We start from the raw sequence: 26,649 nt of genomic DNA on the forward strand, positions 1-26,649 counted from the left end.
GCCCTTGGTCTCATCCGACCAGGTGGAGGACAATGGCTCTGTAAAGCAGCTGGAGGAGTGGTGCCAGCAACTGCAGGTGGGGACTGACTCCACCCCTTCATACCAAAAGAATGGGGTTTACAGAGTTACTCAGGAGTATGAGCGGGTATTCAGTAAACACCCTCTAGATTTTGGGAAGGCAAAAGGGGTTCAACACCATATCCCCACTGGAGACAATCCACCCATAAAAGAAAGGTACCGGCCTATTCCCCCAACACAATACCAGTGTGCTAAAAGTATGTTGCGGGAAATGAAGGAAGCTGGGGTGATCAGAGACAGTTGTAGCCCCTGGGCAGCTCCAATAGTATTTGTGAAAAAGAAAGATGGTACCATGAGAATGTGTGTTGATTACAGAAAAATTAACAGCATTACACATAAGTATGCCTACTAACCATTACCCAGAATTGATGAAGAGTCATTAGCTGCACTTAAAACTGCTAACTATTTTTCCACCTTGGATCTCACTAGTGGGTATTGGCAGGTTCCCGTTGCAGAGGCAGACAAGGAGAAAACAGCGTTTACCACCCCAATGGGTCTCTGTGAGTTCAACTACATGCCATTTGGGCTCTGCACCACTCCAGGGACATTCCAATGGCTGATGGAGTGCTGTCTGGGACACAAGAACTTCGAGATAGTCCTGTTGTACCTTGATGATGTCATTGTTTTCTCCAATACTTATGAAGACCATCTGAAACACCTGGCTGAGGTGTTTGAAGCCTTGGTCAACTTTGGCCTGAAGGTGAAGCCTTCCAAATGCCACCTCCTGAAGCCCAAGGTTCAGTACCTCGGTCATGTAGTGAGTGCAGAAGGTGTGGCACCGGAACCTGACAAAGTCACAGTCATCCGGGACTGGCAGAAGCCCAGCAACCTCCATGAAGTACGCCAATTCCTCGGGTTGGTAGGCTACTACCGAAGGTTCATCAAAGGCTTCACTGAGATAGCCACTCCTATGCAAAATCTTCTGGTGGGTCAGCCCAAGAAGGCCAGAAAGCAGAGTCCTACATTTGAATGGAATGAGGAGCTGGAGAGGTCCTTCACTCGACTGAAGATGGCTCTCACAGGAGATGAAGTTCTGGCCTACCCAGATTATGACCAACCCTTTGTGTTGTATACTGATGCCAGCAATGTGGGACTTGGAGCAGTACTGTCACAGGTACAGAATGGCAAAGAAAGAGTGATCTCCTACGCCATCAGGAAGCTGCATCCCACTGAAAGGAACCCTGACAACTACAGTTCCTTCAAGTTGGAGTTCCTTGCCATAGTCTGGGCTGTGACTGAATGATTCAAGCATTACCTAGCTTCAGCCTAGTTTACCATCTTCACGGATAACAACCCGTTGACTCACTTGGAAACTGCAAAGCTAGGTGCACTGGAGCAGTGATGGATGGCTCTGCTGTCTAATGACTGAATTTACCATCAAGTTCCGAGCAGGGCACAAGAATGCCAATGCTGATGCGCTGTCCAGGATGCCTAATCTGCCAGATGCAGGAGAAGACCCTGAGGCACTCAAAGAAGTAGAGCTACCTCCCTTGCATCGGCCAATTTCGGCCCAACGTGCCCAAGGAGTGAGAAACAGACGGTGTGGCTTGAAAGAAGCCACCCTAAATCCATTGCCTCATCATGACTGGGCAGAAACCCAGGATAGCGGCCCCGCAGTCTGGCTTGTGAAGGAGCTACTGTCACAAGCTCACTCACGTTCGGATTCAGATGCTCCCGAAGAAACCCAGCAGTTGTGGAAGGAAAGAGGCAGACTGTTCATCTATGAAGGAAAGCTGTGTCGGAGAAGTAACAAAGTCCGCACTCATGAGTTGGTCTGGCAGGTGGTAGTCCCAAACAGAGAGGCATCAATGGTCCTGGAAGCATACCACAATGGAGCTGGACACTTCGGTTGGAAGAAGTTGGAAGCCTTGCTCCAGGAGAGATTCTACTGGGCTGGTATGAGGAAGGCTATTGAAAATTGTTGCCGGGAGTGTGGACAATGTAGCTTGCGCAGAAAGGACCGTAACAGCCAGCGAGCTCCTTTGCAGCCAATAAAAACCAAGCAACCAATTGAGTTGGTTGCCCTGGACCATGTGAAGCTGGTCCCAAGCCGTTCCGGCTACATTTATGCTCTTACCATCGTTAAGGGGAGGAGGAAGATAAGCAACTTCCAGGCGACAATGAAGGTCAAAGTATAAAATTGCTTTATTGGACACAGGGCAAGGAACAATACAAGATTTAAAATAATAGCTGATAGCTCATCACAGAAATATCAAAACACCGTTGTCCACACATGCTGCTTCAATGTATCCCATAAAGGGAGGACAAAAAAGTGAGACCATCATTCGATATAATATATAAAGGCATAGCCTGCTCAAATTAAAGGTAGTAACACATAAGAACACTGCAAATAACCATATTATAAACAGTAAACATGTCCTACATTACCTAATATGTGCTTGTGCACGCAGACAAGTGGGGAGACCTGGTGCCCGCCCCGACGCGCGTTTCGGGAACCTTTGTCAGGCGCCCCCTGAAAGTTCCCACACAGCTTTTGCCATAAAGTGAGACCAGGGACTATTTTTTTACAGTGGCGGAGGAATACAGTGCGGAAGGATACCTACCTCCCATCACTCGATTCCTGGAGCCCCGTAGAGAGCGGTCGCATCAGCTGATGCTGCTGTTCTCCACGGGAAATCGGCATGGGACACTCGTGGATTTCTGCGGATCAGGGAGTATATGGCTTGTTTGTTATTTTCATATTTTTTCATAGATGACACTGGCTTCGGGGAACAATGTGACAAGTACTGGTGAGTATGTACTCTATGTTATATGTACTGTATGTCTATATGTATGTATTGTATGAATGTGTGAATGTATTGTATGTAGTATGTATGTATTGTATGAATGTATGTATGTTGTATGTCTGTAGCATGTTGTATGTATGTGGTATCTATGTAGTATATATGTATGTATGTTGTATGAATGTAGTATATATGTAGTATGTATGTAGTATGTATGTATGTTGTATGAATGTTGTATATATGTAGTATGTATGTAATATGTATATAGTATGAATGTAGTATATATGTAGTATGTATGTAGTATGTACTGTATGTCTGTAGCATGTTGTATGTATGTAGTATGAATGTAGTATGTATGTTGTATGAATGTAGTATATATGTAGTATGTATGTAGTATGAATGTAGTATATATGTAGTATGTAGTATGTATGTAGTATGTACTGTATGTCTGTAGCATGTTGTATGTATGTAGTATGTATGTAGTATGAATGTAGTATGTATGTATGTTGTATGAATGTAGTATATATGTAGTATGTATGTAGTATGAATGTAGTATATATGTAGTATGTATGTAGTATGTAATGTATGTCTGTAGCATGTTGTATGTATGTAGTATGCATGTAGTATGTATGTATGTAGTATGTATGTAGTATATATGTAGTATGTATGTAGTATGTACTGCATGTCTGTAGCATGTTGTATGTATGTAGTATGTAGTATGAATGTAGTATGTATGTATGTATGTTGTATGAATGTAGTATATATGTATGTAGTATGAATGTAGTATATATGTAGTATGTACTGTATGTCTGTAGCATGTTGTATGTATGTAGTATGAATGTAGTATGAATGTAGTATGTATGTAGTATGTATGTTGTATGAATGTAGTATGTATGTAGTATGTATGTAGTATGAATGCACTATATATGTGGTATGTATGTAGCATGTATGTAGTATGTACTGTATGTCTGTAGCATGTTGTATGTATGTAGTATGAATGTAGTATATATGTAGTAAGTATGTATGTTGTATGAATGTAGTGTGTATGTAGTATGTATGTAGTGTGAATGTAGTATATATGTAGTATGTATGTATGTTGTATGAATGTAGTGTATATGTAGTATGTATGTAGTATGTATGTAGTATGAATGTAGTATATATGTAGTATGTATGTATGTATGTTGTATGAATGTAGTATATATGTAGTATGTATGTAGTATGTATGTAGTATGAATGTAGTATATATGTAGTATGTATGTAGTATGAATGTAGTATGTACTGTATGTCTGTAGCATGTTGTATGTATGTTGTATTTATGTATTATGAATGTAGTATATCTGTAGTATGTATGTAGTATGTATGTAGTATATATATATATTTTTTTTTTTTACATTCAACACATTAGCCGGATGATGGGACTACTACTGTCCCATCATTGGCTAATGTGTCAATCACTGTCATTGTAGCCGGCATCGCCCGATGGGACTTGGTAGTCCCATCGGACGACGCCTGCACACACACAAGACCCCAGGCAGGCCCACACAGACCCCCGGCAGCCGGCACAGGCACTCGGCAGGCCCGTACAGATCCCCGGCAGCCGGCACAAGCCCCGGCAGGCCCGCACAGACCCCCGGCAGCCGGCACAAGCCCCCGGCAGGCCCGCACAGACCCCCGGCAGCCGGCACAAGCCCCCGGCAGGCCCGCACAGACCCCCGGCAGCCGGCAAAAGCCCCCGGCAGGCCCGCACAGACCCCCGGCAGCCGGCACAAGCCCCCCGGCAGGCCCGTACAGACCCCCGGCAGCCGGCACAGGTCCCCGGCAGGCTTGTACAGACCCCCGACAGCCGGCACAAGCCCCCGGCAGGCCCATAAAGACCCCTGGCAGCCGTCACAAACCCCCGGCAGGCCCGTTCAGACCCCCGACAGCCGGCACAGGCCCCCGGCAGGCCCGTACAGGCCCCCTGCAGTTGGTACAGGCCCCCTGCAATCGGCACAGACCACGCATCATCATGCGCACAGACCACGCATCATGATGACATCATTTCAGCAGCCAATCACAGCAACAACAGTGGCTCATTGCATTATGGGGACTTCCGATTCCGGTATCCGATATTGAAAAAATATCGGTACTCGGTATCGGAATTCCGATACAGCGAATATCGGCCGATACCCGATATTTGCAGTATCGGAATGCTCAACGCTAATTATGACCCATTCTAGGTCTAGGCTTTGGGCATAGGGAGCATTGTGGAGTCCATTGATATGACATCTCAATTTATGGACCTGTAGGATATCTCTTCCCAACAGCAGTATTATCTGAGCCTGATGGTCGAGTTCCGGTATAAGGTGTGCTATGCGTTTCAAGTGAGCATGATGGATTGCCACATCTGGTGTAGGGATTTCAGATCTGTTGTCTGGGATCTGATTACACTCGATGATTGTAGGTATTAGTAGGCAGAATTGTCCGTCTAAGGACTCAATTTGGTAGTCAGTGGCTTTCCTGCCTGCTGTTGTCACAGTACCTGCACATGTCTTTAATGAGTAGGGAGTGCTTGGTACTTTGATGTTGAATAGGTCAAAGAATGTTGATCTAGCCAGGGACCGATTACTTTGATCATCCAAGATAGCATACAGTCTCACAGCTTTGTCTCTATGACCCTTTGGGTACACTCTGACGAGGCATATTTTTGAACAGGACCTACTGTCTATTGTTCCTTTACAGACCAGTAAATTGTGAAGTGATCTCTGGCGCAGCAGCATCAGTGCTCCTTTCCTCCCCGCCATGCTCACTGTCAGCTGGCTTGTTTTGTGCACTCCAAGGAGCTGGGCCAGGGTGTAAGGCAGTGTTATGATCTGTGGTGCCACATTCTGTGCCTTTTACACTGACCTTACAATCCTTGGCGAGGTGAGTTGTGGATGTGCAGCACTTGTAACAGAGACCGTTCTCTTTCAGGAAGCTTCTGCGATATGGCATAAATTTTCCCCTGAAGGCTCTGCATTTCAGGAGAGGATGAGGCTTCTGATGGAGCGGGCACTGCTTTTTTGGGTCCTGTACCTTTGTCTCTGATTGAGAGCAGCCAGCAGACCTGTAATTGGAACTTGGAGAAGAAAAGTAAGTCTTGTGCACTGCCACAGATGTTCTGCATGGATTTGTAGCTGGTGACAGTGTGGCATATGACATTGCAAAGTCAAAGCTGGGATCATTTCTGATTGTCGCTTGTTCGTGTATAAAATCTACAAAAACGGAGAAGGGAGGGAATGGAACACTGTGTTTGTATTTGTGCGTGGAAACACATGTGAGCCACCTCTCCTGTAGATTGTAGGGCAACTTTTGGATTATAGGGTTAACACCTTTGGCTGTATCAAGGAATGCAAGTCCTTGTAGGTCACCTTCACATTTGGCAACTAGGACTTCCTTTAGCAGGTCATTTAGTTCTCTAAGTTTCTGGAGACCCTTGTTTGATATTTTAGGAAAGTCATTGATTCTTTTGAACAAGGCTCTCTCTATTACCTCTGCTGAGCCGAAACACTCATCTAGCCTCTTCCTGATCTCTTTAAGGCCAATTTGAGGGTGGTTTATATTAATGTCTCTGATCCTTACTGCGTGTTTGACTGACTCTTCTCCCAGGTATTTGACTAAGAGGTCTATCTTCCCTGTGTTGTAGCCCCAAGTCTCTAGTGACATTTTGGAAGGAAGCTTTCCAAGCTCTTTAACCTTCAGCGTGGTCAGTGAATTTCAGGAGTCCCTTGGCAACCAGATCACGTCGTGTGAAGAACTTAGCAAATTCTGTGAATCGGTTGTCAGAGTATACTGGTGATGGGTCATCCTGATAGTGGTTTGAGGTGCGCTCATACCTGTTAGTATCCTTAGGGTGGCACCACCCAGTGTCATATTGCTTCAGTCTGACGTGCGGTGTGTCAGCAAGACGATTCACGTTGGTTACCTGGTGAGGGGCAAGGTAGTCATTAGCAGAATTGTTTTGCTCCACGTTTTCCTGGAGCTGAGCCTCATGATGACTCTCACTCGCTTCCAGGGCCGGACTGGGACAAAAAAAGCAGCCCTGCCATATAAAACCCCACCAGCCCACAAGCCATAACACTCCTCACCCCGATCAGTGAATTTTACTTTCCTTTGTTGTGCCCCTGAGGCTATGTGCACACTTTGCGGATTCTGCTGCGGATCCACAGCATTTCTGGCCCTGCGGGTCCACAGCAGTTTCTGCTGTGTTGTTGTTAAATATTAATAATTCGTTAAATATTTCTTATTACACCCAGTTCTGTAGATTGCTTTAGCTTATATGACATAGGCTATTTTTAAGCTTGGCTCATGGTAGAAATGTCAGCTCACTACATATTTAAGTTTAGCCTTGAGGTAAATGTCAAACTCCATATATACCGAGATCACGTGTTTCAAGAGACGTATATAATTCATGGCTAACTGTAGAGGTGGCTGTCTTCTTCCCTCACCATCATGAGAGACAGACATGAAGATGTCGCCTATGTTGGGCCATGACATGACATAACAGCTGGTATATTACTTGACGGCTATGTGAGAAGCCGAACTGAGACACAGCAGCCATTTGCTATTCAGGATCTCGGAGAGAAGAATACATGCTGCTTTGCTATGAACAATGGACAATCTCTCTTTCACTTATTTTTAGTCACCTGTTTTTCTGTAATAACCTTTCTTTGATGGAAGAATCCAAATAAACCACTATATTTTTATCTGGTAACTAGTCCTGAGTATTTTACAGGATAAGCATTATTTTACATTGGAGAGCCAGCCAGATCTGAATTTTTGTTCTTTTTTGCGGATTTCCCTCAACTTGCCCACAAGGGGGATTGAACTTTGCTCATATGTGCAAGTTGTCAGGAACTCCACTATTCACAAGAATCAGACGGAACCTAGACGTGAGGACTAAGAAGTGCCAGATAGATTGAGAAGTACTACAAGGGCCAAAAGTACCAGACGTGCTGAAGCCAAGACGTGTGAAGACAAGAGCCCAGCATTGTCCATCAAAGGAACAAGCTGAGACATTTCAAGGTAAGATAAAATGGATGTCATTAATTGTCTTGCTAAGCAGAGTAAATTGAAATTTAAGTCTGTAGACAATTCTAATTCGGAAGTTTTATGGTTAAGTTTATATGCCGAGTGTGAACTCGAGAATCAAAGGTTAGATTCTAAGTTTTTCAATAGAGAAAGAGAGAGATTAAAAAATATTCTACAGATGGTAGATATATTTCATAGATCTGTGTCAGAGAAATCTAAAAATGATTGTGTAGAGGATAGTGATATTCCCGAGATTCACTGTAATGTGGAGAAACAGTTACAAGTAGCAGCAGCTATTGAAGGTGACCATGCAGACGTGGAACAAGATGGAGAAGTAGGAGGAGACTTCAGAACTGACGTAGAGGACGTACAAGGGAAAGACGTACCACTAAAAATAGACGACTCACAGGCCCAAATCCGAAGTAACGTAAGGAAGAATTTGATAAAAATATGCAAAATAATACCTGCATATGACAACAAAATGCATGTTTGTAGAAACTCTGAGGTTTTTGAAAGTTGTGTTGATAAATTTGATTTATCTAACGAGGAGAAGAATCAGTTGTTCAAAATGTGGATCCCTGTAACCTTTTCCAGGAGGTTATCTTTAAAGTTATCTGGTGAAACACATGAGAATTTAACTGATAAAGACAGATTAAAAATTCTCATTTTTTGTTCATCAAATGAAAATCATCCAGATATTGATATTCTTCAAAAATTAAGGATTGGTCGGAAGGAATGTATTTTTACGTTCATGTCCATATATGAACATTTGTATAGAATGCTGAGTGAGAATGTCAAAACACCGTCCCTCATAAGGAGTTTTGTAAGCAAATTTTGGTTTTTAAATCCTGCATCTCGTGTTATTGCGTCACAAAAAGATTCATTGTTTGAATGTGCGCAATCCCTTGATTTTGCCAGAAAACACGAGAATCGTGAGAGGAAAGTAAATTGTGCTAATTTTGTAAAGACAGGCAGAGTAAAATCTTATCAGAAGCCTGTATTAGCAAAACCTTCTAAAATGAGTTTTCCCCAAAATCAAATGTATGAAGAACAAAGAAAAAGAAAATCACATGTTTGTTATAAGCCATATGGAATGATGCAAAATATCACTGAAAAGACACAGATTGAATTAAGAAAAATGATGAGTTTTGATCCTCTTTCTGTAACCAAGATGGCCGAATCTGACAGACAGAAACAGGTGGTGAGTGACATCATGGCCTGTAAACTGAATACTCTGCTCCAAGAATCTATCAGCTTTAAAATGGCAAGAACCTTTCAGGATATTTTTTGCAGAGAAATAAGTATGGGTGTAGGAATTGGCTAGAAAAAGTAATTATATATATATTTTGTGTAACAGTGTTATACAATTAGTGAGTTATATGTAATTATTTTATAGAGTATAATCCTGTAGTTTTATGGTTTGTGGATATATACATAGTCATACAGTATATATAGAGTGTTTGTAGAAGTAGAAATAGTAGAACTGTATTTTTTAATGAAAATTAAAATCTACATCAGTAATAATATTTAGAATTATATGATATTAACCTTATTTTTTATGTTTCCTTAGAATTTTCATTTCAAAGCAGGACTTAATCGGGAAAAATTCTCTTCCAAGGATTTATGCCTTTATTTACACAGGAAGTTGCAATAATTGCATGATTTCATATATTTAACACTTAAAAGAAAATAACTAACTGCATTTTAAAATATGTTCTGTATGTGTGCCTTCACTGCATGGTTCGAATGACTACCACAGCAGGGAAATTTGTACCTTGTTCTAATAATACAAGTATACCAGTATACTATGTCCCTGTTCCTTAGGGAAAGAATTTTTAAAGGGGTCTCAACTTTTGCAAACCAATGGAATTTTTTTTCCAGGCCTAAATGTCAAGTATAGCTATACATATATTTATGTCATGAGTATTTGGGGAATATTCAAAGAAATATTAAGAGACTAAATTGAAATAGTTTACAATGCATTGATGATTAGGATAATTTGGGTTAAAATACGTGTATTCATCACACCTTCGTATGTGAGGTATTTGGTTTAAAGTTAATATGTGACACAGTCTGAGTGACAGTGACTGAGTGTATGAGCAGCTGCTGAGCGAGTGATGTGATACGTTTGTAAGAGGCCTCAGGATTCTAAAAAAGAAAAAAAAAAAAAAAAAAACCCCAAAAGCTTTTATCTTTAGGAGAAATATGCAGATCAGATAAATTATTAGAATATTAGGATATATAATGAAATATTATCTATACAACATATATTTCTGTATTTCTATAGTAATTATTTCTTGATTTAGTTAATTGTGGATAAGTGCAAAGTGCAATCGCACATCAAAATGGTTTATGCAAATTAATTTTTCCAAAGGATAATTTTATGATATTCAAATTAATTTTAATGGTTACACATCTTCAGACAAATAATGGTATAAGCAAGTATAATATTTACACAATTTATAAATTAATTATTTTTAATTTTGGTTTTGATAAATGAATTATTTCATAGAACAATATTTTTTGGTATTAAGGGGGAAAATATGTTTTTGATCCTGACTACATCATCACATTTGATTAATACCTCTTCTTCACACATTTTAATAGGAAAAAATATTAATAAGGTACAATGGTATAAGTATTGGGTATAATAACAAGTATTATAAAGAGTCATTTCTTTACACTAAGAGGAATTACATGCAAAGTTGCATAATTTGAATATTTTGGTAACACAAGTTTATGACAATTATGAAATAATCCAGATCATGGAAATATTAAGGGTATATGTTACTGAAGACATAACTATTCTGCATCAACATAAAGGCCTTATTCTTATTCTTATTTTTATTCTTATTTTTCATTATTTTTAATTCTTTCACCAATATTTAGTAAAGTAATATCTACTGAGAATATTGCTTCATTAAATATAGCAATGATATGGTTTTATTACAAAGGAAATGTTTCACTTCTGAGTTATATGCAACAATTCTTTTATTCATTCATTCGCTCACTCATATATTCTTATTTTGGTTCATGGCTATACATTCCTACATATTATTAGTATAATAAATATATTCCTTATTAATAAAGATGAAAACACTGGTTACATAAAACACAGTGACACCTATGGGTTGAAAAAGGTAATTACACCTATGACATAAAAATGTTCTATCACATGAAAAATATGGATAATAATGTATTATCACTTATTATTGGTTTATTATTTCAAATATTGAAATCCATATATGGTACAAATTCTGATAATAATTATATGGATATTACTGATTGCTATGGTACGCTGTGATATTATAGGATAGGAAAATTACCAGATTTGGTATAGACTAGGGAATGAAGACTTCAAGCAAGATACTGAAATTATGTTAATAAAGACTTTTCACATTTCTAAACTTCATTGATTCTTATCAGTTGCAAGAAGAAGAATGCCGCGATCCAGAAGTCCCAGAAGGTAACAAAACTATGATTACTGAGTAATAGACTGTGTTAATTACAAGTGCAGTATCCACCACTGACAGTCACAAGTGCAGTATCCACCACTGACGGTCACGATTAAAGTGTCTAACCTGACAACCAGAGGACGATGATCCTATGATGCTGATGTGAACTGTGTTATCACGTTCTTATCAAGTTCCAGAGGTTTTCAATCACCTGTAAAGCTTCAATGTAAAGCTGGTGAACAATGAAGGTAATTAACCCTGACATATGTCCTGTGCATTAGGACAAGGACTGGTTATGGTGCTATGTTTAGCAAGGAAGAGTCATTTTAACCCTTGCTTTGCTGACCAAAGACGTCACACCTGTTCAAAGACCAGTACCGATGGAGGATTCCAGAATATACAAGGCGAGCCAATGTAAGCCCAGGTTTTTAAAGATGACACTGCACAGATATTAAAGCTGCATTTCATCTATAGACTTTGATTTTATATACAACACGATTTCTACAACATCTATATGCTACAGAAAAACTGTGTTTTTAAAAGAACCAAGAAGAAGACAGAAGACATCAAAATGAAGACCAGATGACATCAGATGATGATGACTGGACCTGAGATGCTTCAATTTAGACTTAGGGAAGTATAATTATACATATTTTATATGAATATTGTTCACGACTTACCATAACATGAATTCACATCAATTATGTTATTGAGTACTTATAACGGTAATCTGATATTATTATTATTGTTATTGATATTAAATTATTTTGTCAAAGAAGAAGAAAAGAAGAAAAAAAAAGATCTTGTTATATTTGAGGGTTCCAATTAATGTCTGTCTCCCTCAAAAGGGGGAATTGTTAAATATTAATAATTCGTTAAATATTTCTTATTACACCCAGTTCTGTAGATTGCTTTAGCTTATATGACATAGGCTATTTTTAAGCTTGGCTCATGGTAGAAATGTCAGCTCACTACATATTTAAGTTTAGCCTTGAGGTAAATGTCAAACTCCATATATACCGAGATCACGTGTTTCAAGAGACGTATATAATTCATGGCTAACTGTAGAGGTGGCTGTCTTCTTCCCTCACCATCATGAGAGACAGACATGAAGATGTCGCCTATGTTGGGCCATGACATGACATAACAGCTGGTATATTACTTGACGGCTATGTGAGAAGCCGAACTGAGACACAGCAGCCATTTGCTATTCAGGATCTCGGAGAGAAGAATACATGCTGCTTTGCTATGAACAATGGACAATCTCTCTTTCACTTATTTTTATTCACCTGTTTTTCTGTAATAACCTTTCTTTGATGGAAGAATCCAAATAAACCACTATATTTTTATCTGGTAACTAGTCCTGAGTATTTTACAGGATAAGCATTATTTTACAGTTGTACAGTACCACTCTTTGCAATGGTAAAACCAAAAACGCTGTGCATATGCTGCGGATTTTTCCGTGCAGATTTGCTGCGGGTTACAATCCGCAGCATGTCAATTCTTTGTGCGGATTCCGCTGCGGTTTCACACCTTCACCATTGTGAGGAGTGAAACCACAGGGCTAAACCGCAGGCTAATCCGCAGGTAAACTGCAGGTACTTTGACCTGCAGATTTTTCAAAATCCGCAGCACTTCCAACTACGTGTCCAGTGTCCACATAGCCTCACTCTCCTAAAAGGAAATATTTGAAGAGCCACATGGGAATGGCGCCACAGTGCATATGATCGACCACAGCTGCATTTACATGGTAATCTACAGAGCTCCGATTTTCAGGATCATGAAGGTCCCAGCAGTCGGATCTCCAGCAATTGGAAAGTTATTCCCTGTCCAGAGGAGAGGGGATTACTTGGGAAAATCCATTTAAACACATTTTCCAATATTTTATTTGTATTTGGCCATAGTAATGTTAAAAATATTAAACCAATATTGACCCTCCCAAAGTCCAATGTCGACAGGAGAAGTGGTACTGTGCAGTCCATACAGGGCTGGCTCCAGGCTTTTGTGGGCCCCGGGTGAAAGTCTCAGTGGGCCTCTTTAACACGTACCACAATTCATAATGCACAGATACAGCAAAGAAATATAGGTATACAATGCCAAAAGATTTTACTTCTAACATTACATAACTGATATCTATTGTACATTCTACAATAGGTTAGAAACCAGAGAGTATTGTCCTCCATACAGTATTATGGGCACCACATAGTGCTCCATACAGAATATTGAGCCCCATATATTGCTCCATAAACTGCAATGAGCCCCATATAATGCTCCATACAGTATTATGGGTACCACATAGTGCTCCATACAGAATAATGAGCACCGTATAGTGCTCCATACAGTATTATGAGGCCCATATAGTGCTCCATACAGTATTATGGCCCAATATATTGCTCCATTCATAATAATGAGCCCAATATAATGCTCCATACAGTATTATGGGTACCACATAGCGCTCCATACAGTATACTGAGTCCCATATATTGCTTCATACAGCATTATGGGTATCACATAGTGCTCCATACAGAATAATGAGCCCCATATAATGCTCCATACAAAATAATGAGCCCCATATAATGCTCCATACAGTATTATGGGTACCACATAGTGCTCCATACAGTATAATGAGCACCATATAATGCTCCATACAGAATAATGATCCTCATACTGTATAGTGCTCCATACAGTATTATGGGTACCACATAGTGCTCCATACAGTATAATGAGCACCATATAATGCTCCATACAGAATAATGATCCTCATACTGTACTGTATATTGCTCCATGCAGTATATTGAGCCCCATATAATGCTCAAAACTGTATAATGTGCCCCACATAATACTCCATCCAGTATAATGAGCCCCATACCTTGCTCCATACAGAATGGGCCCCATATAATGCTCCATATATAATGGGCCCCATATGAGTCTCCATATAATGCTCCAGTGTATGATGGGCCCCATATGATGCTACAGTATATGATGGGCCTCATATATTGCTCAAAACATAAAAAAACAAAAAATTGAAATTCTGACCTCTCCTCGCTGGCCGCTGCTCTGCTCCGGACCCCTCAACGTCGGTGTATTCCAGCTCTCTGCACTGTGACTGTTCAGGCAGACAGTGCACAGACGTGACATCATTGCACCCTCTGACCTGAAACAGCAGTCAGAAGACACCGCAGTGGAGGAGCGGGAAGAGGTAAGAATCGCAAGTGCCACAAGTATCGAAAGCCCAGCAGCACCTGTATATACATCACCACACCAGCCCCACAGCACCTGTATATATATCACCACAGCAGCCCCAGTCCCACAGCACCTGTATATACATCATCACACAAGCCCCAGCACAGCAGCACCTGTATATATATCACCATATCAGCCAGGCCCCCCAGCCCCTGTATATACATCATCATCCCAGCCAGGCCCCCCCAGCCCCTGCATACACAGCACCAGCCAAGCCAGGCCCCCCAGCGCCGGTATACACAGCATCAGCCAAGCCAGGCCCCTCCAGCCCCTGTATATACATCATCATCCCAGCCAGGCCCCCAGCCCCTGTATATACATCATCATCCCAGCCAGGCCCCCCCAGCCCCTGTATATGCACATCATCAGCCCAGGCAGGCCCCCCAGCCGCTGTATATACAGCATCAGCCAAGCCAGGCCCCTCAGCCCTTGTATATACAGCATCATCCCAGTCAGGCCCCCCCAGCTCCTGTATATACATCATCATCCCAGCCAGGCCCCCCCTGTATATACAGCATCAGCCAAGCCAGGCCCCCCAGACCCTGTATATACATCATCCCAGCCAGGCCCCCCCTGTATATACAGCATCAGCCACGACAGGGCCTCCAGCCCCTGTATACACATCATCCCAGCCAGGCCCCCCTGTATATACAGCATCAGCCAAGCCAGGCCCCCCAGCCCCTGTAATACAGGGGCTGGGGGGCTGCCTGGTCTGATGTATATACAGGGCCTGTATATACATCAGACCAGGCAGGCCCCAGCCCCTGCATAACTCACCCGGCCACACTGATGCTTGGCGGCCACGTCACTGAATATACTAGTACAGTACTGCCGCTGAGATTGCATCATTGAACTTACTGGACTCAGCCGGCGCGCGGGGGTAGGAGAGCTCCTCTGGATGCCTGGGGCTGCTGGTGATGATAGGTCAGTGGTGCTGCTGCAGCCATGGAAGGAAGAGTGCAGAGTGCGCTCTCTCCGCCCTCAAAGAACGTGCGATGTGCATCATCACGTCGCACATTCTTAACCCCTAGGGTGCCGTCCCCCCAGCCTTGTTGCCACTGGTACTGACTAATGCGCGCTGCGCGCACCTGTAAAACCGCCGCCCTGCCCGCAGATTTAAAGGGCCGGCGGCAGGAAAAACAGGCTGGTGGCCACCGCATCAGCTGGCAAGTGGCCAGCGGCCCACTATATAGCGGCCCAGCGGGAAAATGCCCGGTTGTCCAGATTATCAATCCGGGCCTGCTCGCTTCATTGGATGTGTCATGTTCTTGGTTATAGTTTGGATCAGGAAGTTCAATAACATACTGAGATATGTGTTGTGGCGAATCTTGCAGTGAAAACTTCAGACTTGACGTACTGCTTTGGCTATGCAGCTCAGGGTTGTGCTAGTGATTCTGCTTCGGCTAGTGCTGCAGCAGCTTCTCTTTTTACTGCTAGGCTCTCTAAGGCGGCATCCACACGTGCCTTCTCTAACTGCGTCTTTCTCTCTTGCTCATCTCTTTCTAAGCATAACCTTCTCTCTTGATCATCTCTTTCTAAACATAACCTTCTCTCTTGATCCTCTCTCTCTCTATGCGTGACCTTCTCTCTTGATCTTATAGGCGTGTTTTCTCTAATTTAAGTTGCATATCTTCTTCAGCATAGCTTGCTCGCATTTTGGCGGCTTCAGCATTTGCGTGAGCAATGGCGACCGCGCTGCTGATGGATACATTCTTTGAGGAGACGGATGTAGCAGATTTTGTCCTTTGTGATTTGTGGGACATGGTGTCTTGGGGGAAACGCTTGGTTGTGCAGAGATTGCTGTATCTGTATTTAGTCTCTGTGTAGCCGGTGACTTGCATCTCACTAGATGGATTTCTGCAGTTTCACTAGTTCCTGCAGGATGGAAGACTGTTTTTTCTCTGAATTCCCACTAGATGGATGGCCGCTGTGTAACTGGCCCCTGCAGGATGGAAAACTCTTCTTTCTCTGAGTTCCCACTAGCTGGATAGTGTGACGACTCCTGGAGTGGACCCTGTGGGTTGTGGCACCAACCCTCCCGGGGCGAGCTGGCCTAGTGAGGACCACCCCCATACAGGGAGTGTCAGGAGCAAGCCCCAGGGGATAAGGTACCACGACTGCTGGCACCAGGCGCCCGGCTCACAGGAGACACGCGTGAGGGTGTCTTCAGGGAGGTGCAGGGTGTACTCAGGAACACAGGGTGTGTACACAGGAGTGCGCTAGATACAAGATAGTGCAAGACGGGTACACAAGAGCACGTATGCCGTGCAGCAACTAGTACGTCCAGGGGTGAACAAAACAGGACGCGTGCAAGGAGCACGTCAGAGTACTGAGTGGGGCAGCAGGTGTGCCAGGAGGTGTAACAGAGTACAGGGACAGAGTGTGTGCCAGGAGGCACAACTGAGTACAAAGCAGAGAGCGGATTCAGAGCGTGTGCTAAGAGGCACAATAGAGTCCAAGACAGAGTGCAGGTTCAGAGCGAGTCCCGAGAGGCACTGCTGAGTATAGGACAGGGCCTGAATACAGCGCACAGCCAGGCAGGGACACACCAGACCAAGCCAGGAAGCACAACAATAATCAGGCACCTCCCATAGGGGCAGGTAGCCTGATATAGCACATGACCACTAAAGCTTCTGGGTCAAGTCGATCCATTACCAAAGAGAGGACGGACCTGGAGACTGAACTGACAAAATCGAGCAAGCGCATACCCAACATGGAGGAGGTGGGAGCCTGGGTACGAGAAGTGCGCGTGCGCACCCGACGGGACCCCTGGAGCGACCGCGGCTCCGGAAGAGATGACATCGGGACCTAAGTCCCGCCTCCAGATGAGCGCGGCATGAAGGTCCCACCTCCAGGTGAGCGCGGCGTGACAGCAGTTGTTTCACTGTTCTGTCCTCACTAAATGAAGCAGAATTCATGTAGCTTATACAGGCAGCTAAACCGCTATACAGGGGTCCAATAAGGAGACTGTAGGTTGAATCTGTGCTTTATTGAACGTGATGGTATATTGGCGCGGTGAAACTACAATACAAACATATATATACTCAGTCAGTACGGGGTACATTGGAATACATATATACATTATAAATCAACATCTGCACTACTAGCTGAGCAGGGGAAAACTAATTAGGCAGGCTAATATGGGACAGAAATAGATACAGGAAGCATGATTACATACCAGCAATGCGCTCACAAGGGGAGAAGAGAAATGAGATGCTTCCAGGATGCAGGCTGCAGGCAGGAAGGTAACTGGCCCATAAATAGCACTACTCCTGAAAAGTTGGGGGTGGATGGGGAGGTGGAACCCATATCAGTGCCGGCTGATGGGTCTGTAGAAATCCCCGAGGAGACAGCCTATGTAGCCGCTGTCACCCGCAGTCAGAGTGCCCGAAATGCAGGTAACACCCTGCCTTTCGGACCCTCCTCCGCCACAGGAGAGACTGAACCAGAGGTGGACCCAGAGAAGGTCCCTGAGGGTCCCATTGAGGAGGGGACCTTGACGTCACTTCTGGCTGCCTCCAGCCAGGAATTCCAGGCTGCTCTGCACTCAAATGCAAGCTTGGATAAATTGAGACACCTCGCTGAGACGCCCACCTCCGTGACTGATAAGGAGAGGGTGTTCTGGGAACGAGGAAGGTTGTGCCAGGAGACAGTACCCAGAGAATACCAAAAGGAGTGGTTGAGGGAAAGACAGCTGGTCATCCCCTACCAATTCAGGGGTGAGCTGTTGAGCTGTTGCGGATTGCCCTTGAGATTCCACTGGCTGGACACTTGGGGGTCAGCAAAACTAAGGCTCGGCTGTCGCAACACTTCTATTGGCCCAAGATGCGGACAGATGTGACAAACTACTGCCGCTCCTGTGTCACCTGTCAAAGAGTGGGGAAGGTGGGGCCTGTTCTTAAGGCTTCCCTGATCCCTTCGCCAGTGATAGAGGAGCCTTTCCAGACCTGCCAAAGTGTGAGGACAAAAAGAGAAGAAAAGACCAATGCATAAAAATAGCGCACACCTCAATATGGAAAAATATAACAAATAATTTTATTCAAATAACAAACCACAACAAGACACATACATGACAAAATACCATTAAAAATTACAATTACAATGACACAACGCCAAAGGTCCCGTGCTAATAACAGATGGTACACTAAACCTGATCCTGGATGGTACAGATATGTGAAAGGTTATAATACACCAAAAAGTTTTTTTTCTGGAAACATAAATATGCTCTAATGAATAGAACCTGTACTAGCACATAAACAACCAAAATTGGGCGTCCCCAAGATTGGAAAAAATAGCTAAAAGGGAGTTAAATAGTGACCCGATAAGGCCCAGTAAGGTAGCTCCCAGAGAAGAGAGAATTGCAGCAAAGTTGTCAGGATCCTGTCAGCGCCGGCGTGCAGCCTCCGCTGAGCAGGGACTCACCCTCACAGTAGGGGGGCACGGGGTCAGGTACAGCCAGAAAGCACAGATACACAGGACCTGTGGACGCTGAAGTTTAGCAAGCAGTCACAGGACCTACGGTCCTGTGACTGCAAGGTAGCGGGGCTTAGCGTTCTGCTTTCAGAGATGGCAGGACACTATACAGAAATACTCAGAGTCAGGCAAAACGGAGGTCATACACAGAGATATCAGTAAAGTACCAGGGATGAGACAGAACGGATAGTCAGGGCCAAGCAGAAGTCAAAACCAAACAGACATAGAAGGTACCAAGCAGCATCCAAAGCAATATACAGAGAACAGACCGAGTCGTACACAGAGAATCAAGCAACCAGAACACAGCACAAACACACTCAGGGGTTACCACACAATGCCAAGGGCGAAAGTATAACTGACGGGGATGGGAGCGTCCTGAGGCTATAAGAAGCCTCTCCCAGAACCAGGGAGAGGCCACAATCATAGCCCCAGGTGTGCAGGTAAGCCTGCACTGGGATCACAACCTTTAACCACAGAAATGCCAGTCATCAGCATTGGTTCCAGACATTAACCACACGTGTGCAAGTCAAACCCGCACTGAGATCATGACAGTACCCCCCTCTCAGTGGGGGGCCTCTGGACCCCCAGGCTTGCCCAGGTACTTAGCATGGAAAGCCCGCACCAGGCGATCAGCATGCATCAACTGGGCCGGTACCCAGGACTTGTCTTCCGGTCCATACCCCTTCCAATGAACCAGGTACTGTACTGACCGCCGTACCAACCTGGAATCTACGATATGACCAACCTCGTACTCCACCTGCCCCTCGACCAAAACAGGAGGAGCAGCGGACTCGGAGTCTCCCCGGACTGCTTCAAAAGGTTTCAGTAGAGATTTGTGGAAGACGTTAGGGATCTTGAAAGAGGGTGGAAGGCACAGCCTATTCGCCACTGGATTGATTTTTTCCACAATATTGTATGGGCCAATGAATTTGGGCCCCAACTTGGCTGAAGGAACCTTCAACTTAATGTTACGCGTGGAGAGCCAAACCTTGTCTCCAACCTGAAACGTGGGCCCTGGTGTTCATTTCCTGTCCGCAAAAAACTTATACCTGCCCTGAGACCTAGGTATACTCCGCTGAACTTCTGCCCACGTATTCTGTAATCGCTGAACAGAGCCCTCAGCCTCGGGACACCCCGAGTCCAGATGAGAAAACTCACCAAAATGAGGACTGAACCCATAATTGATCAAAAAAGAAGTCATACCCGTGGATTGACTCACCCGACTATTGAAGTCAAATTCAGCCAACGGCAGTGCATCACACCAGTCATTCTGTCTAGCAGAGGTTAGACACCTGAGGATCTGTTCCAGGGACTGGTTAGTGCGCTCCGTCTGACCATTGCTCTCAGGATGGTATGCAGACGAAAAGGACAGAGACATCCCTAATTTTTTGCAGAAAGCAAGCCAAAAACTGCACACCACGATTAGACACCACATTCAGGGGTACCCAATGCAACCGGATCACATGCTGCACAAACAACCTGGACAACTTCTCAGCTGACGGTAGTGCGGACAGGGGTACAAAATGAGCCTTCTTAGAAAACCTATCCACCACTACCCATACCACTGTATTACCCTTAGATGGAGGGAGATTGGTAACAAAATCCATGGATAAGTGAGTCCATGGTCTTTCGGGCACTGCCAAGGGCATCAGCTCCCCTGCCGGCCGGCTATGAGAGCTTTTAGAACGAGCGCAGACCCCACAACCAGCAATGAATTTTTTTTGTCCGAACCAAGGGTAGGCCACCAAAAGATCCTAGCCACTGCCAGACGCGTGGCTGAAATACCAGGGTGAGCACTCAGCAGCTTGGATTCATGGAACTCCTGCAAGAGTTTCAGGCTAAGTTGCTCTGGGACAAACAACTTCCCCTCTGGCTTGGCCGCCGGGGCCCGTGATTGGGCCCCCTGAATCTCCTGTTCCAATTCAGACGAGACCTCTGCTATCACAACCCCAGGGTGAAGAATGGAGGACGGTGGCTCAGGGGGAGATACCAGCTGAAAACTGCGCGATAAGGCGTCAGCCTTGACATTCTTAGACTCTGGACGAAATGTAATCATAAACTGAAAACGGGAAAAAAAAAAGTGACCAATGGGCCTGTCTGGGCGTTAGTCTTTTAGCAGACTCAATGTATGACAAATTTTTGTGATCCGTGATCATCGGAACCGGGTGACTGGCCCCCTCCACAAAGTGCCTCCATTCTTCAAACGCCAATTTGACTGCAAGAAGCTCTCTATTGCCTACGTCGTAATTTCTTTCCGCAGCAGAGAACTTCTTGGAAAAGAAAGCACATGGCCTGAGATTGGTGAGAGTGGCAGGCCCTTGGGACAATACCACCCCCACCTCAGAGACGTCCACTTCCACGAAGAATGGTTTGGACGGATCGGGCTGTACTAACACGGGAGCAGGCATAAAGCTTCTTTTCAGGGTCGCAAAGGCCTCTTTTGCGAGCGAGGACCAGTTTCTCATATCCGCACCTTTACAAGTAAGATCTGTGAGTGGTTTGACCACCTGTGAAAATCCCCGAACAAATTTGTGGCAATAATTGGCGAACCCCAAGAAGCACTGAAGACCCTTAAGGTCTCGGGGTTGCACCCAATCCGCAATGGCCTGCACGTTCTTGGGGTCCATGCGAAAACGCTCACAGGACACAATCCCAAAAAAGACAATTCTTGAACAAAAAACACACATTTTTCCAATTTGGCATACAGATGATTTTCCCTCAGTCTTTGGAGAACGGTTCGTGCATGATTCAGATGAGATTGACTGTCGGGAGAGTATATCAGAATATCGTCTAAGTCAATAACAAAACGACCAATGAGATCCGAGAATACCACGTTAATGAAATTCTGAAATATGGCTGGGGCATTGGTAAGACCAAACGGCATGACTAAATTTTCAAACAGTCCCTCGGTCATGAGGATCGCAGTTTTCCATTCATCCCCCTCCCGGACCCTTATCAAATTGTTTGCCCCCTGAAGATCCAATTTGGAGAACCATTTTGCCCCTGAAAGTTGGTTGCACAAATCGGGAATCAATGGAAGGGGGTACGTATTTCGTACAGTAATCTTGTTGAGCTCATGAAAATCGAGGCAGGGTCATAAACCACCATCTTTTTTCTTTACAAAAAAAACCCTGCCACTACAGGTGAGACTGAGGGACGTATGTGTCCTTTGCGAAGACTCTCAGCAATGTAATCTTTCATGGCCAAGCGCTCAGGACCAGATAAATTAAACAGACGGGCTTTAGGCAATTTAGCCCCCGGGACTAACTCGATAGCGCAGCCAAAGAGTCTATGTGGTGGCAACGTCTCGGCCTCGCTTTCAGAGAACACATCTTCGAATTCTTTCAGGTACTCCGGAATACCTTCCTGCTCGACAGATGACACAGATACAGATTTAACAGGTTCAACCAATAGTGCAGACTTATCACATAACATCGAATCATTAAACCCCCACTGAACAATCTCCCCCCGTTTTCCAGTTAATGACTGGGTTATGGCGTTGTAACCAGGGCATGCCCAACACCAATCCTGCTGATAGATTGTCCAGAACCAAACAACTTAATTTTTCCACATGGGTAGCGCCCACTTTGAGGGAAAACAAGTCAGACATAAAGAGAATTCCCTCTTTAGTGAGGGGGAGGAGTCAATGGCCACCACTTTGATCGGAACCTTAAGTCTAACTGTCCCTATCTTACAGCGTGTGACCAATTGGGAGTCAATGAGATTGATGGATGATCCGCAGTCCACGAAAGCTGTAGAGGGAAAACAACAATCGTCCACTAACAGTTCCACATGAAGCAACACCTTAGAAAAGGAGGAAAAGGGTACCTAAGGGTCTGAGTAGTCTCCCTGCTGACTACCCAGACCTAGTCATTTCCCGTCGACCGGGTTGAGAATGGACAATCAGGACACTCCCTTTTCCAATGTCCCGTTTTACCACATTAGAAGCATAACTGCTTTTCAATCCGGCGTTGTCTCTCGTTTTCCTTCAAGGAGAGAGCCCCTACGTCCATGGGCACAGAAACAATCCCTTTTCCACTAGGTAACAATGGAGTCTCCGCCTGCATCACCCCCCTGGCCCGCAGCCTGCGGTCCATCCGGACGGCCTGGGTCATGGTGTCCTTGAGTGAGTTAGGTGGGGGATGTAATGCCAAGGCATCCTGTAACTGCTCGGACAAGCCTCTGCGAAAGAGTCCTTGGAGTGCAGCGTCGTCCCAAGAGACCTCTGCGGCCCAGCAGCGGAATTCTGTACAAAACCACTCAGCCGAGTGTTTCCCCTGACAGATACCCATCACCATGTCCTCTGCCAATCGCACTCGGTTCGGCTCATCATATATGTGCCCGAGGGCCTCAAAAAACGCATTCACAGGCACTCTCTCAGGGGCAGTGGGAGGAAGGGGGAAAGCCCAAGCTTGTGGGGACCCTCTTAACAGAAACATAATGACCCCAACCTTCTGACTTTCATCCCCAGAGGAACGTGGCCTCAAACTAAAGAAGAGTTTGCACCCCTCCATGAAGACCCTGAACTCCTTTTTGTTCCCAGAAAAGAAATCAGGCAGTTTAACAGGTGGTTCTGGGGACACCAAAACAACATCACTCGCCCCAGCCCCCAGAGACCCAGCCGCTAAAGCCCTCGCACTGTCTCAGAAACCTGCTGCTGAGAACGAGCCAGAGCTTGCTGCTCCAAAGATAAACCCTGAAACATCTGACTCAGATTTTTCAATTGCTCAGCAAGAAATTGTATGGGATCCATATTTCTCAGCAGAGAAAAAAAAAAACCCCAAAAAACTTAACGGTCAGTTATAATGTCAGGATCCTGTCAGCGCCGGCGTGCAACCTCCGCTGAGCAGGGACTCACCCACACTGTAGGGGGGCCCGGGGTCAGGTACAGCCGGAAAGCACAGATACACAGGACCTGTGGACGCTGAAGTTTAGCAAGCAGTCACAGGACCTACGGTCCTGTGACTGCAAGGAGGCGGGGCTTAGAGTCCTGCTTTCAGAGATGGCAGGACACTATACAGAAATACTCAGAGTCAGGCAAAATGGAGGTCATACACAGAGATATCAGTAAAGTACCAGGGATGAGACAGAACGGATAGTCAGGGCCAAGCAGAAGTCATAACCTAACAGACATAGAAGGTACCAAGCAGAATCCAAAGCAATATCCAGAGAACAGACCGAGTCATACACAGAGAATCAAGCAACCAGAACACAGCACAAACACACTCAGGGGTCACCACACAACAGGGGCGTATCTAGGGGGGGCGCAGCCGGCAGGGGGCGCAGTCCGGGCCGCAATGCAGCGGTCCGCAGTGTCCTTCCTGGCGGCTGCGTTCTGCCGCCCCCCTGGCCTGAGAGTCGGCGGTTCTCTGTGTCAGCTGTCAAGCTGACAGCTGGCGCAGAGAAGGTGCGCGTGCCGGCTCCCAGGGAACAATTGTACTGGCGTCTGTATAGACGCCAGTACAATTGCAGCTCTGACCGCCGGGCCAGAGCGACGTCAGCAGCGTGACATGTCATGTGATCACGCTGCTGACATCACTCCCCGGCGCCCAGAGTGCTCAGTGAATGCTCAGCGCTGGTGGTAAGTGTGCTCCAATGTGGAGCTGAAGAAACCACCGAAGATGGGGGGTGTTAATGTGTGGCGATGGGGTTAATGTGTAGTGGGGTTAATGAGTGGGGATGGGGTTAATGCATGGGGGGGTTAAAGAGTGGGGATGGGGTTAATGGATGGGGGTTAATGTGGGGGGTTAATGAGTGGGGATGGGGGTTACTGTGTGGGGGGGTTAAAGAGTGGGGATGGGGTTAATGTGTGGGGGGTTAATGAGTGGGGATGGGGGTTAATGTGGGGATGGGGGTTATTTAGTGGGGATGGAATTAATTTGTGGAGGGTTAATGAGTGGGGATGGAATTAATGTCTGGGGGGTTAATGAGTGGGGATGGGGGTTAATGTGTGGGGGATTTGGAGTGGGGGGTACATAATGTGTTGGGGGATTTGGGAGTATGGCCGGGGGGGTTAATGACTGGGGATGGAATTAATGAGTGGGGATGGGGGTTATTGTTTGGGGGGGTTAATGAGTAGGGATGGGGTTAATATGTGGGGGATTTGGAGTAGGGGGTACATAATGTGTGGGGGGATTTGGGAGTGAGGATGGGGGTTATTTAATGTGTGGGAGATTTAGAGTGGGGATGGGGGTTAATGAGTGGGGGGTACATAATGTGTGGGGGGATTTGGGAGTGGGGATGGGGGTTATTTAATGCAGGGTTTCCCAACTCCAGTCCTCAAGGCACACCAACAGATCATGTTTTCAGGATTTCCTTTGTATTGCACAGGTGAAGCAATTATCACCTGAGCAATACTAAGGAAATCCTGAAAACATGATCTGTTGGTGTGCCTTGAGGACTGGAGTTGGGAAACCCTGATAATGTGTGTGAGGGATTTGGAGTGTGGATGGGGGGTTACTTAATGTGTGTGAAGGATTTGGAGTGTGGATGGGGGGTTACTTAATGTGTGTGAGGGATTTGGAGTGGGGATGGGGGGGATTTAATGTGTGTGGGGAGATTTGAGGACACAGAGTATGTATGAGGAACCAGTATGGGGGTTGGGTGCAGACAGTATGGGAAAGGAACGGGTTAATGTATGTGGACACAGTATAGGGAGTCAGGGGTATGTGTGAGCAGACAGTATAGAGAGTGAGGGGGTAAATATATGATGAGACAGTATGGTGAACAGAGGGATGTTAGAGGAGGGAGGGGAATAGTGTGAGGCGACAGTATATTGCAGACATTTTTATTCAGGAGCATTATAATGACACTTCTATCTTTAAGGGCATCGTGTGGAGATTTGCTGCAGAAGACCGGAGAAGATGGAAGTCTGGAGAGACGAGATGTGGGTGAGAAAATTCATCATGGGGTTTGGACAAGAAGAAGAAAAGGAGAACGACTGCAGAGACGATGTCATCTATAAGGTACTTGGATGTAAATGTTATTTGTGCTACTGACTTATTCTCATGTTTTTATTTGTTAGGAACATTAAAGGGGTTGTCCAGGTTTGTGCTGAGTCTGCAGTCATTCTATGTGACTGCAGACTTCTGAATTCTCACAGTGCTCACTGAATGCTGTTAGGATTCTCTCATGCTGGTAATTTACATACATGCGGTCACATGCTGACTGAACGTGTGTGGCCTCACTCAATGAAAATGAACGGAGCGAGGCCGGGCACGTCTAGTCGGAATGTGGCCAGAAGTATATAAATCACATACTTGTGCTGACATGACTGTACATCGGCAAGGGAGAATCCTAAAAGTGGGCAGTGCATTCATTGTGAGAATTCAGAAGCTGCAATGTCAGGATTCAGCTCTGCAGGTTCCAGTAGTCATCACACGGACACTTCACTCATATGCGGTTTTCATACTTGACAACGAGCTTCTCTTCCTGCTTACAGTTTTTTACTGAGCTTTGAGAGCATTAGGGACAGTAGCTCGTGGGTACATGGCTAAGAGTGCAAGTCGCATATGTACTTGGGGGGGGGGGGCGCCGAACCAAATTCTTTCCCCGGGTGCCAGGAAGCCTAGATACGCCTCTGCCACACAATGCCAAGGGCGAAAGTA

The sequence above is a fragment of the Dendrobates tinctorius genome, unplaced genomic scaffold (assembly GCF_039654945.1).
Source record: "Dendrobates tinctorius isolate UK_male_01 unplaced genomic scaffold, ASM3965494v1 ptg000175l, whole genome shotgun sequence".
In the NCBI taxonomy this organism is placed as follows: Eukaryota; Metazoa; Chordata; class Amphibia; order Anura; family Dendrobatidae; genus Dendrobates; species Dendrobates tinctorius.